Source organism: Typopeltis vanoorti, chromosome 8 (assembly GCF_054136105.1).
Source record: "Typopeltis vanoorti isolate ZY-2024b chromosome 8, IOZ_Tvanoo_1.0, whole genome shotgun sequence".
Classification (NCBI taxonomy): domain Eukaryota; kingdom Metazoa; phylum Arthropoda; class Arachnida; order Uropygi; family Thelyphonidae; genus Typopeltis; species Typopeltis vanoorti.
In genome coordinates, this window is record NC_143556.1 from 111,329,686 (window position 1) to 111,345,302 (window position 15,617).

A 15,617-nucleotide genomic window follows, 5' to 3' on the forward strand; every position below is an offset into this window, starting at 1 on the left:
CATACAAATATATACTTAATCCCAATTTTCTCTGTTATTTCACCCTTTCTTGGGAGTTTAATCACTTCATCCTCCCCTCCAAACACACAATTCAGTTCGTTGTTTCTGGTTATCCCTCCAGTTCCATGACTCATGTTTGCATTGCCATTCCATCTTCTGCATTTTTGTAACATATGAGAAGAGATTTATATGATATCAGATTCCACTGTGGAGGGTTTCCGTGAGTCTCTTAATGAAAAAAAGGGATATTGGTTTACTTCTTATCGACTAAAATTAAATTTTTATAGAGAAATGCAGGTTTTCCTAACTACAGAGCAGTAGGTGAAGGAGATTTTGATAGTGATCTTATAGAATAGAAATAAAATAAGTTGGAAAACTAATCAGATAATCATACTAACCAGTAGGCCTAATCCAGATTAGAAAGCAGACATGGAATTCTTTTATCAAAATGCTTCCCCCCCCCATGCCAAAAAAAATCGCGTGGCGACTTTAAGTTATTCTTTACAAAGATACTTTTGCTTGGTCCGTCTACAATATGACAGCCTTGAAGAAAAACTTCAGAAGCTTTGACTAGACTAATTATTTGGTGAGAGAAAATAACAGAAAAAAAACGAACCCGAGCATTTCCCATAGTCTTCGAAATAATCTTCCATAGCTTTACTTTGGATTGTTATTATGACTACTGATCCTTGTATCCTTCTGTTTGTGGGCCAGAAACGTTCTTTTTAAGATCTTATACTTAAACATTGTATGCTTATTATGCTACTAATTAAGAACCCCGAATCTAGATTTTAATATGTTGGGGCTCTAGATCAAGCTCTTAACTTCCCAGGTTCCAAACTAGAATCCTATCTTAGATTATTTTCCCTTCTTCAGATCCAGGGTGGATCATATTTCATTCACAACAGTTCGCAAAATGAAAAATTCTGAGTTATCTGCAAGGATAAAATGTGCCGTTTTCGTATGGGGAAGCTAACTCACTTTCATTGATAAAACATTTCTTTTATTCAAAGAAATGTTTCTTAAGTTAGCGACGGGAATCGAACCTTTTCCAAGTAAAGGCCGCTTGTTGCGTCACTCTTAGTTGCACCAGACTCCTTAGTTAGAATAGGAGGATAGGACGTATTGTAAAATATTCACCAAGCAATCGAGTTAGGATAACGTGTTTGTGTGTGTGCAACTCATTCACGGAAGGTTGTGAGCCTACAGTACATTAATTGGTAATCTGGATGGGCTGAAGATTAGGAAATCAGGAAAACTTGCTTTAGATCCCAAATATAGAATTCTTTCATGCCACCAATAATCAGGGTGCTCTCACCCAGGCAAGAAAAATTCAGCTACTAATTAACATGACTTGTTTCTTTAGATATCGTATGCTTATTAAATTAATAGTTACTAATTTTGTATCTTACAGCTTGATAATTTTCAGTAGTTTTTATTTCAGAAATGAACGAGGATGAAAAAATATACATTTAAACGCTTTCCTTATTCTCTTAATATTCAAAGAAAACTAATACATCGAAATTTCAACGAGACCTTATCATAATACCAGCATTCTTTTGAAAACTGCTCAAAGAGAGAGAGTGGATTTGTCCACAGATTTTAATGAAATAAAATTAAACCTGTATCGAGGTACTAATAACGTTTTATTCTCTTCTAATAAGCTGCTCAAATTCGATTTGATTAATGATATTACGCGTTAAAGCCTCATCAGCGAATAAGGCTGCATCATCATCACAGACCATTTCTCAATGAAAGTTTCCTACAAGCGAACTTTTTTTTTTTTTGCTTCCATCTAATGGACATCTCTTTTACTCTCACAAATCTTCACGTGTTCGTCTGTGTTAATGGGGTTTAAGAGATAACGCCTTTAGATTCACTCTTTTGTCTGTCTGAATGCTGTAATCTGTTACGGTGGTAATGGAATCATTTCCTGATTCTATTTTCGCTGAAACTGAAGTTTTCAGGAAATAGTAAGATATACGGTGTCAATGAAATAAAGAAAAGTTTCCGACTTGAAAAGAATGAATTCAGTCATTCCACGTGTGATTTATTGCAGAACGTTCGCAGATATTTTAAAGGAATTGTTTCGAATACTATTGCAAGATTAACTAACGTTCAAGTTCCCAGTGTAAGTTCGCTGAAATCGTTTAGCACTGTGGAAGTTATCCTGAGAAAGAATTAATGAAGCCAACATAAAAAAATGCTTATTAAAAATATTGTAATTGAAGTAAAGATACAAAACTTTAAAATATGATTCTATTTTATATTCTTCAAACTGATATTAACGATAAATCACGGATTTAACTTTTCAAATGTGCCAACCTTATTCTTTCTTATACATCTAGGGCTTTCCAACAAAGGGCTCTGTCGAAACAAATTCGACTACGGAGGCATCCTTGCTCCACCTTATTATTGAAATTATGGCTTTTTTTAATAACTGGACTATTTTAAGAGTCATATTTTTGTTATAAGTTAGTACACGTAAACGATATGAAGCATTCCTTTTTATTTTCTTTCCTTTTATCGATATGCTAATATTATATGAAAACAGTGCATTAAAGATATACTGAGGTAGTTTTTGACGTGCATTACGTAGGGAGAATTTAAGAAAGTAAAAGTACAGAAATGCAGCAACGTCAAATTTCATAAGTTTAAAATTTTCAGCAAAGGACCATTCTTTCATTGCGCTGCCCCTTCTGAGATCATGGTTTCATAGATTGATCGCAGGATGTACTCCGGTGTGGAATCCCTGGAAGTCACTAGGACTGTCTTTGTTACGAGCAGCTATCATTTAGAAGATGGAGGAAATGGTGAATTCTGTGATGAGAAGCACTTTCAGGGAATTTGGCGAATTTCAGGCGTATGCTTATCGTTGATAAGAGTGTCCTTAAATTATCCATCATTTCAAACGTTACTGTTAGTATTCCCTAGCTAGACGTTGGAACCAAACATTAGAGCTCTTCTGTATGCATAAGACCTCATGCAACTTCCTTTTATTCTCATTTCTTATTACACTGAATATAAAGTGTATCCATATTTATACGTAAAAATAGCTAAATATTGTGAAACAAACAATATAACAAACTCGTTCGCCGCTATATCTGTCAATGGTTGCGGAAATGGACGAATTAAAGTTATATTGCTGCGTTACATCACATTCATACGTTCCAGTCGAGAATGAAATTCCAGAGAAAATTCCTCTTCCTCTATCGATATTCCCTCGAAATTTTTCCATTGGAATAACTTCCCTTTATATATACATATTTAAAGAAATCCTATTATACAATACTAGTATATATAATAGGATGCTATCCTCTTGTGTGTTGGATAAACCTAAAATATTTTGATTGACAGTGGTTAAAATTTTGCAAGGAACCAATAAATATTAAAAGTCGCATTAAATTTCGTTTCTTAACATTTAATCTGTGGTTATCTGAATCCAGGTTTTACAAATGTAATGACAGCTTCATGTTTGTTGTCTTATTAATGGAGGCACTAGCATTTTAAAAATTGTGCTTTTGTCATCGATTTTCCAGGGTTGTTAGAAAAATAAGTGCATATTCAAAATTACTAGAATGTGCTGCATTAAGTAAACATGACTTCAAGACCTCACTCCATACGTATAGTTCGGCTTATGATTCAATCTGTTCTGTTGGTCCTTAATAATTGTCTTTTTTTATAACAGACCTTTTTAGATAATCTTGGGATGGTTTCTTTTTGTAATCATATAGAAAAGTTAAACGTTTATTTAACTCTAATAGTTTCTTTTTCGAGTTTTATCTTAAATTTCGTTGATCCTTAACTGAACAAAAACTTCGAACTGCTATGGATCGTTGATAAATCACAAATCAAAATAGTCATGATTACCTGCATTAGAAATATAACAATTAGGCAAACATTTTGAATGAAAGCAGTCATACTTTACTGAAGATGTACTGAATTTCCGTTAAAACTCAATTTTTCAAAGAAGAAACATCAACCCCATTGAAGGATGATTTATTTATTCTTTCTCGTATCTCCAGAACAAAGTTGGTGTAAAATCAAAGAAAACCCAAAATTCATAGGTATGTTATGTTCTTTTAAAATATTTGTTGTTTTCGATTGCTAGTTCATTTCCACTAGTCCAGCAACAAACAGCTAAACATTCCAAGGATTCATATCGTTTTAGGATAAATGATACCAATTCATGGTTAGTACTGGTATGTTAAAACGAAGCGAAAAAATATTGTTAACAAGAAAATATCTCCAGACTTGACAGAGCTTTTATTATCTTTTCTAAACAGGTGAAAAGGACGTCCACTTAAAGTGGTATTGCTTCTTTTTATCTAATTTTCTTAATCATAGTAATATGTTAATCATTTTATTAAGCAGATCACAAGGCGAATCTTAACGTTAGAAATATATATATACAGGGTGTTCGGGATAAATTTGACATATTTATAATTAATTATATTTTTCCGTAAGTTACATGTATTAACACACACTTCTCTTCATTTAAAAGTTTGGACCCTTCTTCATTCATATACAAGATGTCAGAAAGGATGGATAGCTGGAACCCACCTGAATCATGGAAGAGAATAACTTGTATCATGATGATTCGTGCCCGCCATCAAAATAAGGATATTACGACTGCTGCCCAATGCTCCCTGAACACAGTAAAAACAATCAGGCATGAACTAGAGACATGCAATGGTGACTACGAGGATGTAGCAAGAAGAAAGATCCCTAGCAGACGATCTGATTGCGTTCGTACAGCAGAATTCCTCGCAAATCTGCAGGAACAGGTGTTGAAGAACCCTGGCATTTCAATTCGGGCTTTGTTCGTGGAGTTGCTAACTGTAGTCAAGCCCTGGATAACAAGGGTAGCCAATGGTAGGCCGTATGTATGGCAGCAGGATTCGGCCCCTTGCCACACCTCTGGGAAAAGTCAAAAATGGTTGTCTGAAAATTTCTACGACTTCACCAGTCCAAATGTTTGGCCTCCAAACTCCCCAGACCTTAACCCCATGGATTATTTTGTATGGGGCGCAGTTGAAAAAGACACCAATCGCACTTCCAGTAATACAAAAGCCCAGTTAATGGATAAAATTAAAACAGTTTTTGCGGCCCTTCCCAGGGAGACTGTAGCATCAGCTTGTTCGAGGTTCCGAAGCAGAATTGAAGCTGTGATCGATGCTAATGGTGGTTATTTTGAGTAAATCTTGTTGATAGTATTGTAATTAACTCTGCCTGTAATGTTTTTTTGTCAATTCATTAAATTTAATAGATACAAAGAAGATTTTCTTTTTCCTTACGAAACTGTCAAATTTATCCCGAACACCCTGTATATATATATATATATATATATATATATATATATACATACATACATACAGGGTGTCCCAAAATTCACGCAAGAAGTAATTTTGATAGAAAACACGGGTTTTTAATTAAAAATTGTAATTTCTTATTGATTCATAAAGTATACAGTATAGGGTTATGCATGGAATAGCATATCGGGTAAATGGCCTCCACGGCTTTGCTGGCACATACGCACTCTTTTGTCGAAATTTTCCATGACCGTTTTGCATAAATGTGGCTGAATTTCGTTGATGCAGCGCTCAATTTCCTCCTTCAAGGCGTGGGTGGTCGTGGGCTTGTTGGCATAAACCTTAGACTTCAAAAAACCCCAAAGTAAAAAGTCCAACGGCGTTAAGTCACGTGATCTGGGCGCCAATTCTGATCACCAAAACGGGAAATTACACGACCAGGAAATGACTCATGCAGTAATTGAATTGTTTCTCGGGCTGGATGGCATGTGGCACCGTCTTGTTGAAACGACATATCGTCCACATCCATATCTTGCAATTTAGGCACAAAAAACTGGATTATCATGTCGCGATAGCGAGCACCATTAACTGTTATTGCCTTACCAGCCGCATTTTCGAAGAAGATTGGACTATGATGCCTATGATGCCTCTAGCCCAAAATCCGCACCAAACAGTGACACGTTGTGGATGCATTTGTTTCTCAACAATCACTCGTGGATTTTCTGAACCCCAAATGCAACAATTTTGTCGATTAACGAAGCCATCAAGATGAAAATGAGCCTCATCGCTGAAGATGATTTTGTTCGAAAAATAAGCATCCACTTGTTGTTGTTCTATAATCCATTCAACGAACTCTCTTCTCTGTGTGTGTGGTCAGTAAGCTTCAGTTCTTGAGTCAATTGAACTTTGTAAGCATAAAGATGCAAATCTTTCGTGAGAATGCGCTGCAGAGAGCTTCTCGAAATGCCCAATTCAAGACCAGGTGCCGAATTGATGTTCCTGGACTCTCAGCAACACTCTCACGAACTGCTTTGATGTTTTCTGTTGAACGACTTGTTGAAGGACGGCCAGAGTGTATAAGATCACTAATTGATCCAGTTTCCTTGAATTTTTTAATGAATCTTTTCACAGTTGATGAACTTGAATCACTATTCCGACCATATTTTGTACGAAAATTGTGAACTGTAGCTCCCAAATCTTCATTATTTTTAAAATATTGCTCAACAATGAAAATGCGTTGTTCTTTCGTGTAGCGCTCCATTTTTAATAACCCTGAACTGTCAGCTGTCACGCTGTCTTTTTTTTTTCTCATTGGCAACACTTTACCGCACAAATGGCGCTAAATTTAAATATCGCTTGAATTTTGGGACATCCTGTATATGTATATTTTTCGAATTTGCAACACAGAGAGGGAAGACAGTGCCGACTGCGTAAACATTTCTTTGAAGCGGATTGCTTTCTTCTGATCTACCTCGCTTTGCAATTTACGATGACAATTTTGATCACTCGAGGAACTTTTATGCAAATTTAGAATGACCTGGAGCTATTTCTTTGTACAAAAAACGATTGACATTTGCTCTACCTGGTCTTATTACAACATTAATTACTAATGCACCATTGGATCACAACCTTTCGTAGGCGGGATTCACATAAGCAAAAAAAAGTCACTCTTTAGAGATACTTCCTTAATTAAAGTTCTCAACCGAATGAAATTTACTAGATTACAGTTAAAAATATATTTCATAACTTTCTATGTGGTTCCGATGATGCTAGTGTTGCTGCTGTGATTAATTAGAACTCCGACTTTAAATACGAGAAAAATTAAGGTGTATTATATTTGGATCAAAATAACCCTAATTTTAAAGTTATAATTGCTAAAGGACAGAAAAAAGAAGCACAAAATTGGTACTAACTAAATATTGAATGATAAATATAGCACATACTTTATGGAATGATTGATAGTATAAAACTTAAAATAATTAAGATTAAAATTAGATATGTAGGGTATTTAATTCAATTTGAAACTCATCTCGCGGAGTAACATACCAAAAAGTTTAAATGGTTCGGTGAACACAAACTGAGTGTCCCGAAAATCTCGCTAAAAGTCTCATTTTGTTAGCGCACTCGAATCTTCACATTTTCTTGCGTTTTTCTTTGGATTAAATGCGTAGGTTGATAAAATTTGCTAGTAACCTGAACACATTCTTCATTTTTTTTTTTCAAGTGATTATATGAAAGCATAATGAGAAAAAGTAAAGAATATTACTGGTATTTGGAAGTCCATGTGAACCTTCTTAACCAACTGCATTAATTACTACCAAGAATATTAGATTCCGAAGAGAAACAGAAAAAAAATCGCCGTTATACCGGCAGAATACAGGGAGAGTTCTGAATAATAGTTATTAGTTTTACGATTATGTATAATTAATTTAATGGATTCATTATATTGCAACTAATTAAGCATTTCTACGCTAATAACTTTAAGCGGCCAAACATTCTCTACATCACATGGTGGCAGGTTTAAACCCATCTCCAACTCTTCCTTTCTGTGCTACCAAACATTTATTCTTAGATCTTTTGGAAAACAAAACAAAAAAGCTTACGGTGATGATGGTTAATCCTCAATTTCATTCAAATGAAATATGTAATTATAGAAGCACACAATGCTTTAAAACCTAATCAATAACAACAGTGCTACCTGCTTTTTAGATTTGTTAATATTGGTAACATTTCGTTAAAAATAAAATTTTTAGATTTGAGACCTTAATTGAAAACTGTTAGTACTATGCACAATCTTGCCTCTTTTGTAACCTATAACTTCAAGTTATTTCGAAATGTTTTGGGGAATTATATAGTATAATAAAAATTTAATAAATAAAATTAAACAGAGATATCCAATGAGATGAGATTTTATAATTAATTTTAAAAAGTGACACTCAGAAATTTAAGAAACGAATGAAAAATATCAGCATTATGCAAAAACAGTTCTGCAGAAAATGTTTAAATTCTAGCACCTAGTTTCCATTCTATATACTAGCTATGCGAATCAATAATTTATTCACATAATTAAAGAACAAACAGTTGCTTCAATCTAAGCAATTAAAATAATTATAAAATCGCATCTTTTTTTTTTGGAAAAGTTATTTAACAACAACAGATAAACCAGTTGGTCTTTTAAATACTTATGGATTCTAATGAATTATTAATAAGGCCCATGATGACGATACTAGAAAAAATTGGGTAACTGATTAATAAAGAAAAAAAAATGGAACACATAATGATTCATGTACTTGCTGTTAACTAGTAGTGCAATTCCAAAAACATCAATGAATAAAAATAAATGAATTTAAAGAACGAAAATAGCCCAATCTTCAATAATTGGCTACCATCACTCTGCATGTAAACAAAATCATCGAATGTCTGAGAATGAACAACCAAAAGAAATATTACTTAAATTAGGCTGCGTGATGTTTGTCATTATGATGAATAATTATAATTCACTTTTTGGATCTTCGTCCAATTATAATTATAAATTATAAGAAGATGCGAAAAGATCAGCCTGCACTTAAGATGACTCAAAACAGGGGAAAAAAGCAGATGAAATGAAAGACAAAAATAATACTAAATCCAAAACAGATATATAAATAAACAGGCACTTAAATATAGCAAGGGAAATGAAGGAAAACGTAGCAAAGAGATAAAAAATAAGAATCGGACGGCACAAAATCCAGCTGTTGAATTAAGAAATCCGCAAGCGATTCAGCGATAAAAGTTGATATAGCAGGTAATATAATACACGTTTAGTATGGAAAGAAGTATGCTTGGTATCACAAGATTGGATCACAAAAGGAATACATTGATAAGAAATCAAACCAAGTCTCTGACATCATAGGAAGAGTGAAACATCTGAAGGGGCAATGGGCTGGGCATATTGCCCGAAGACAAGATCAGCGATGGACAATAAAAGTACTGGACTGGATTCCGCGAGAGGAAAAACGACCACGATGCCGACCTAAATCACGGTGGATTGACGATACCATCATATTTGCAGGAGTGATATGGAAAATGAGAGCCATGGACAGAGAGTATTGTAGTAATCTTGGAAAGGCCTTCATCCAGCAGTGGATCGATAATGGCTGATGATGATGATAATACACGTGCGGGTGTCATGTTTAGTAACTTGAAGATATCCAGATTTCTTCTAATATAAATACTTCCAATGCAGCTGTCATGATTATCATCAATAGCGTGATCATTAATGAATTATATGGTTAGCACTCTGATCTGATAAACTATCTGATCTAAAATAGCAGGGCATCCCTTCATAGTAGTGGTATAGTTATCACAACCAATGGCGCATACAGGTATAAAGGGAACCGCAAGTCCTTACAATCTTCACAGGCAAGCATTAACAGTAATATGAGCAGAACTTACAATGGGCTCGGTGACTTTCGACTCCGCCCTGTCATAGGGTGCCACCTTTACAACAAATCAGTTTGGGAAATTTCTATCCTGCTGCAACATGCTCCTGCGATCAATTGTAAGTGGTATTGTAAAGTGGAAACGCCTAGGAGTAACAACAGCAACAACATAAAAACATAGGCTCCGTAAAATCACAGTGTGGGACAATGGGACAACTGAGTGTTGCAGCGCGTGGCGCCAAGAAATCGCTTGTTCTCGGTTGAAACACTCGCTATCGTATTCTGAAATGCCTTTGCAAGCAACCAGCTCCACAACTGTTCGTCGGGAGCTGAAGAACGTGGGTTTCTACGGTGGCACAAAAGCTTAAGGTCAGCAAGGAAAACTCCAAGCGTCGGATGGGGTGGTATAAAGCTCACCGTCGTTGCACCCTAGAGCAATCCAACGGACGAGTCTGACTTTGCTAAGAGAACACTGCATGCTGCAATGTACCGTGCTAACTATGAAGTTTTGTAGAGGAAGCATCATGGTCTGGGGCTGTTTTTCGTGGTGTTGCCTGGGCCAGTGATGGGGAACCTTAACGTTGCGGCCTATAATGACATTCTAGTTATGGAAACAATTGGGTGAAGAATATTCACTAGTCTGCACAGAGCCCTGATCTCAACCCTGTCCAACTCCTGTGGGATGAATTCAAACTCCGATTGCGAACCAGGGAAAATCTCCCAACATCGGTAACCGACAACACTGATTCTTTTTGGAAGAATGGAAGATATTTACCTCAACAACGTACCAAAAGCTAGTAGAAAGCTTTCCCGGAAGACTGAAGACCGTTATAGCAGCAAAGGGTGAATCAACTCCATATTAATGCCTTTCATATCAATAAAAACTGGGATGAGCAGCCGTCCGCATATTTTTGATCAGATGATGTATTTGCTCTTCGCTAACTCTTTATATGGTTTATGTGGTTTCTAAAGAGAAAAGTGGAATTAAGATCATATAATATCAGAGTTAATGAAAATTACAATAAAAGTTATAAAAAAATGGTAGGAAAATAAAATTGCATCTGTAAACAATTATTCGTGTTTTAATTTTCGCCGTCTGCAAAAATTGAGTCAGTGGTCAAGGAAACAGCAGCCTTGAATACAAATTAAAAACATTTTACAACATTTATTGCATACGAAAATATCGCAGGTTACACACGAAGTTAAACAGGTAGTCACATTACCAATTTTGTGACATCTTCTTTCTGCTTCCAGAAGAGACAGATGGGATGAAAGATGAGAATGAAAATTTGTTCGGGATGTTTAAAGTTGGATTATGGATGAATACTGGCGAGATACATACTGCTAGCAATTTTATAAACTAAGAGGGGAAATTAGCGAAATCAGCGTAACAGCATTCGTGAAAGTACTAGAATGCCTTAAGGCAGAAACAGAACCTCTGAAAAATATTGGAGTGAAAGAGGTTTTACCAGAATGTCCTTTTCAGGCTAGGATCAAGAATTTTATCGAGGTTTTTGATGCACGATTCTACATCTAATAGGATTATATTTTATCATTGTTTGGGATTTATATAAGATTATGAGATGCATAGTAAACAAGTAGTTATGACTGAAAAAGAATTTTGAATCAGTTATATGTCTTTCTACATTGAAATGCAACGTAATCACGAAAATGCTGTCTTATAGGTATATCCCTTTCTAAATGTATGAATTTATTAAGATAACGGGAGAAAATTATGCACAATTTTAATAAAAACAAAAGTTGTATTTATTAAAATCGTGTTAAACATTTTAATAATTTCATTAATGTTAAACATATTAAGCTTACAGGGTGCTTAATAAAATTAGCATTTTTTTATATTCTAAGCCTAGAAAATGTCGATAATTTTATTTGATGTGTTCTGCAGAGGCAATATGTATTGAGAACAAATTATGAAACTGGGTGAAAAGTACAATATTCTGTCTTTCTAGCTTTAGACGTACATACTCATACGCATTCAGAAGATGCTACTTCATAGTAGCATCATGTAGCTAAAGATGCCGAAAATTTCCAAATTACTATTCAAACATGCTGTAGTTAGGCATCATGGCAGATAATGTTGCAGTGTTTGGAGTAGGTAGCAAGAATATGCCATTATTGAGCATCTTGTGTGGATTCCTTGACTCACAGGCAGGAACATCTGACCACCTTAGTGAGATTAGAAGGAAAATAAGAACGCTTTTGTTAATATTTCATAAATCATCTGTAAAATATCATTTTACAGATGATTGAAAATACCTTGATTACTACTTCAGGGGGAGGTTATTTCTATTTTAACGCTTGCTGTAATAATCACTTCACAGTAGGAAAAAATCTAAATTACAGTTTATATTTTTGAATCAGTTATATGTGTGATTTCCAGAATAAGTCAGAAATGTGCGTGATTTTAAAATCTATTTTTAATAAACTGACGATTTAGAGCTGTAATAAGCTTTCACAACATACCAACCTAACCTAAAATTCTCTCATTTAAAACTTTAGCAGCTAATGCTAGCTTACAACTCTATTGTTAGCAACTTAACTTCTCAAGAGATCTGTTGCCCATCACACTGAATACTGATTCCCAAGACCCTTGATAAAATTTCAGCATAGGAGATGTGCCTTGATTACTACTCCTTGGGCAGAATTCATGTTTTTTAGGTAGTGCAAATCAAGGCAATTCCTGTACTGAAGATTATATTCTCATCAAGATTATATTCTTTCCGGTAAATTTGAATATGACTATAATAAATGAATGGATATAAAATGCCCTATTTATAATAAGCCTTTATGTTCAATAGTTTTGATCCTTCGGTATGAAAGGCAGTTCAATTGGTTCTTGGCGCTGTCCCTGGAACAACAAAACTCAACAGTTAGTTTCCACATCGAAGATGCGCCATCCACACAGGGTATGGTATGCCATCAGTCAGAAAAAGAAGTCTAGATTGCTCTGAAGTCTAGATTGTATACTGGATGAGGGAGAATTTTCATTTTATAGATTTTTCTTTTGTGGGTAGCCCACATAAAACAACATTCGTTTGCACTACTTGTTGAGAATTAAAGTCATCGCTTTGATGGAACATTCATCCTTCTGGAACTAGATTAAAGTACATTGCATTAAATTCCACATATTGTCCTTTTCTTGAATCAATATTTTAACAGGAGTGAAAAAGCTACTTAAGTTGATTCTTTAAAATTCTATAGAATAATTTTGAAAGCATTTATTTAAAGCTTTTGTTTTGGTTTGTGCATATACTGTTAATAGTTATATGATATTTCAATAGCTTTACTTTCAAAGTTAATATATTTGCGTTCTAACTGATCTATAAATTTGGATCATCACATGGGATTAATACTAATAATAAAATTATCTAGAAACGTTGAAACAATGTTAAGTTTTGCTGTCACTGTGTGGGCGTGTGCGCAACATTTTTGTAGTTAAGAGAAATTACTTTGCTGTACTCGTTGAAAGTAACGTTTCTCGGATTGGTGTAGACGATTTGACGCCACTGGCTTGCAGTCGATTCAGAGTGGCTGTCCAGAGTGAGCTGCGGTTTTCCAGAGTGATGTCATTACATTTGAACTTTTTTGAACCATGAAACGCAGTGCTCGTCTTCATGACATTTGACCTTTTCTATGCGGATAACGTTTCCAAATATAGCAACTCATTCTAGGTAAAAAAAAAAAAAAAAAAAAAAAAAACATTTATGCATTCAACACAACATAAATGTTTGTGTCACCCAATAAAGGCTCTGTAATTCTTTGGAATTACAGAGCCTTTATTTATAATTCTTAAAAAAAAGAATTCTACATGAACATCATTTTAGGGATGTTATTTTTAACAAGCTACAACTGTAACATCATTAACACAATTTCACGGAAATTACTTTAATAAGTCAAGTGGGATTGGAGGGAAGAAAGCAATGTTTTCTTGCATCTACCTTTCTCCTTTAACTGGCGATTTGATGGTCGTTGATGTTATTATGTTGAAGCTAGCATGTATTAACTTAGTTATATTATTTCGATTTGAATCTTAAGAATTGAGTTTATTTGATTTAACAGTGTTAACGGAATGAATGTAATTTTAAGATTTTGGATATTGGACCAAAAAAAAGCGAAAAAAAACCCGAATATAATTGGAGGAGAAAGAAAGCATCATCCAGTAATAGAATTCGCGCTATTATTGAAAGGGGGAAGTTCATAAAGCTTGATAAAATACATTAAAATTATCAAAAGCTGAATGAGAATTCAGTGCAAACTAAATTATCCGACTAGAAAATAAACTTAGCTACCTAAATTGTATAAAGCACAGGATCTACGAAATGTAATATTACACTTTTTTAAAAAGCTGTTTTTTCTGTTTATGCTGTAATTCAGAAAGATTTCACAAGCTTGGTGGAAATATTTTGAAGACTTAGCATATGAGAAATATTAATATTGAAAGCAAAAACCGTGTCTTTTGATGAGTTAAAAGCACAAAAGATAACTGGATCTAAATATAGAACGATAATATAAAAAAAGCTTACAAGTATTCTGTTGAACCTCTTATTAGCACGTCCGCTTAATTTTGTTTTTATTACTTCGCTTCGTTGTCTCTCAAAGCGACGGCAGGTTTTTTTCTTTCTCCAAAACAGAGAAACTGATTAATACATGCAACTCATCAATTGCTTTTATTACTAAATTAAGTAATTCGATTAGTTTAAATGTCGTTGATATTCGTCCGTTTCTCTTTATGTACTACGATTTTTATAATGAAGAGATTCTAAAGAGATTCACAGAACACCCATGCCTACGGTGGGAGTCGAACTCCGAGTCTATTGTTGGCGAATCGTTTACTAATCAGCCAGAATTTTATTTTGTTATTATTATTATTTTTTTGATTTTCCGTGTATCAACGCTTGGAGCTCCGCACTGGTTACGGTCAGCAAAATTCACTACAACTCCTAAATTCAGCTAATTATTGTACCTTTTGCAAAGCGATATACTTACCATTTTAATCTAAACGGCTCCACAACAATCAATATCACTTACATGAACCTGTGAAGCATTATTTAGTCTGTGCTTCCAATGTAGGTTGCACCTGTTATTAATGAGAACGCCTCTATAGCTAAGGAAACCTAAGAGAACAAAAACTTTGTTATTCGGCTTTGAAATGATGTTGGATTTAATATCCACTTAATTTATATAATTTTGCATCGCCGAAATGAAGCCTTTGGCTTTTTATTTTAGTAAATACTTTACGCACCGACCGAGAGTTCGCTTACGGAAAATACCTCTCCAACGCTTCAAGTTCATTAGTACTTCAGTTCCACAGATGTCAGAAATTTGTCCACGCCAAGAAAATGTGTAAGGCTGAGTTTAAATGTATCAAGTGTGGGGACAGCCACCCAACCGAAACCTGCACAAAGCCGAAAACTACCCTGGCTAAATGTGTCAACTGCGGTGGCTCACACACAGTCAACTACAGGGGATACATTCAAACTCCCCCCCCCCAAAAAAAAAAACAGAAGATCGGAGACAGACAGACACTCTTCCTTCCCCAGTAGATCCACGTCAGAGGCCTAAGCTTCACAGCCTCTCAAAGAAGACCAGCAAAGATTGTCAGAAGCCCATCTTCCGCGGCCAGAGGCCTTCAAAAGAACAACTCAACAACGACAGACAAGGACATATGCGGATGTTCTCTGTTCTAAACAGATAACTCATGACACAAACTTGACAGCTATTATCACCTCTTCTCTGGCAAATATGTTACTAGACTGCAGCAGATGCACCCCTACACCATCCTCTACTAATAGATTCCTAAAGGATACACAAACTATCCTCACTGCGCTCACTCATGAACAGGAATAAACTAAATCCAAACTCA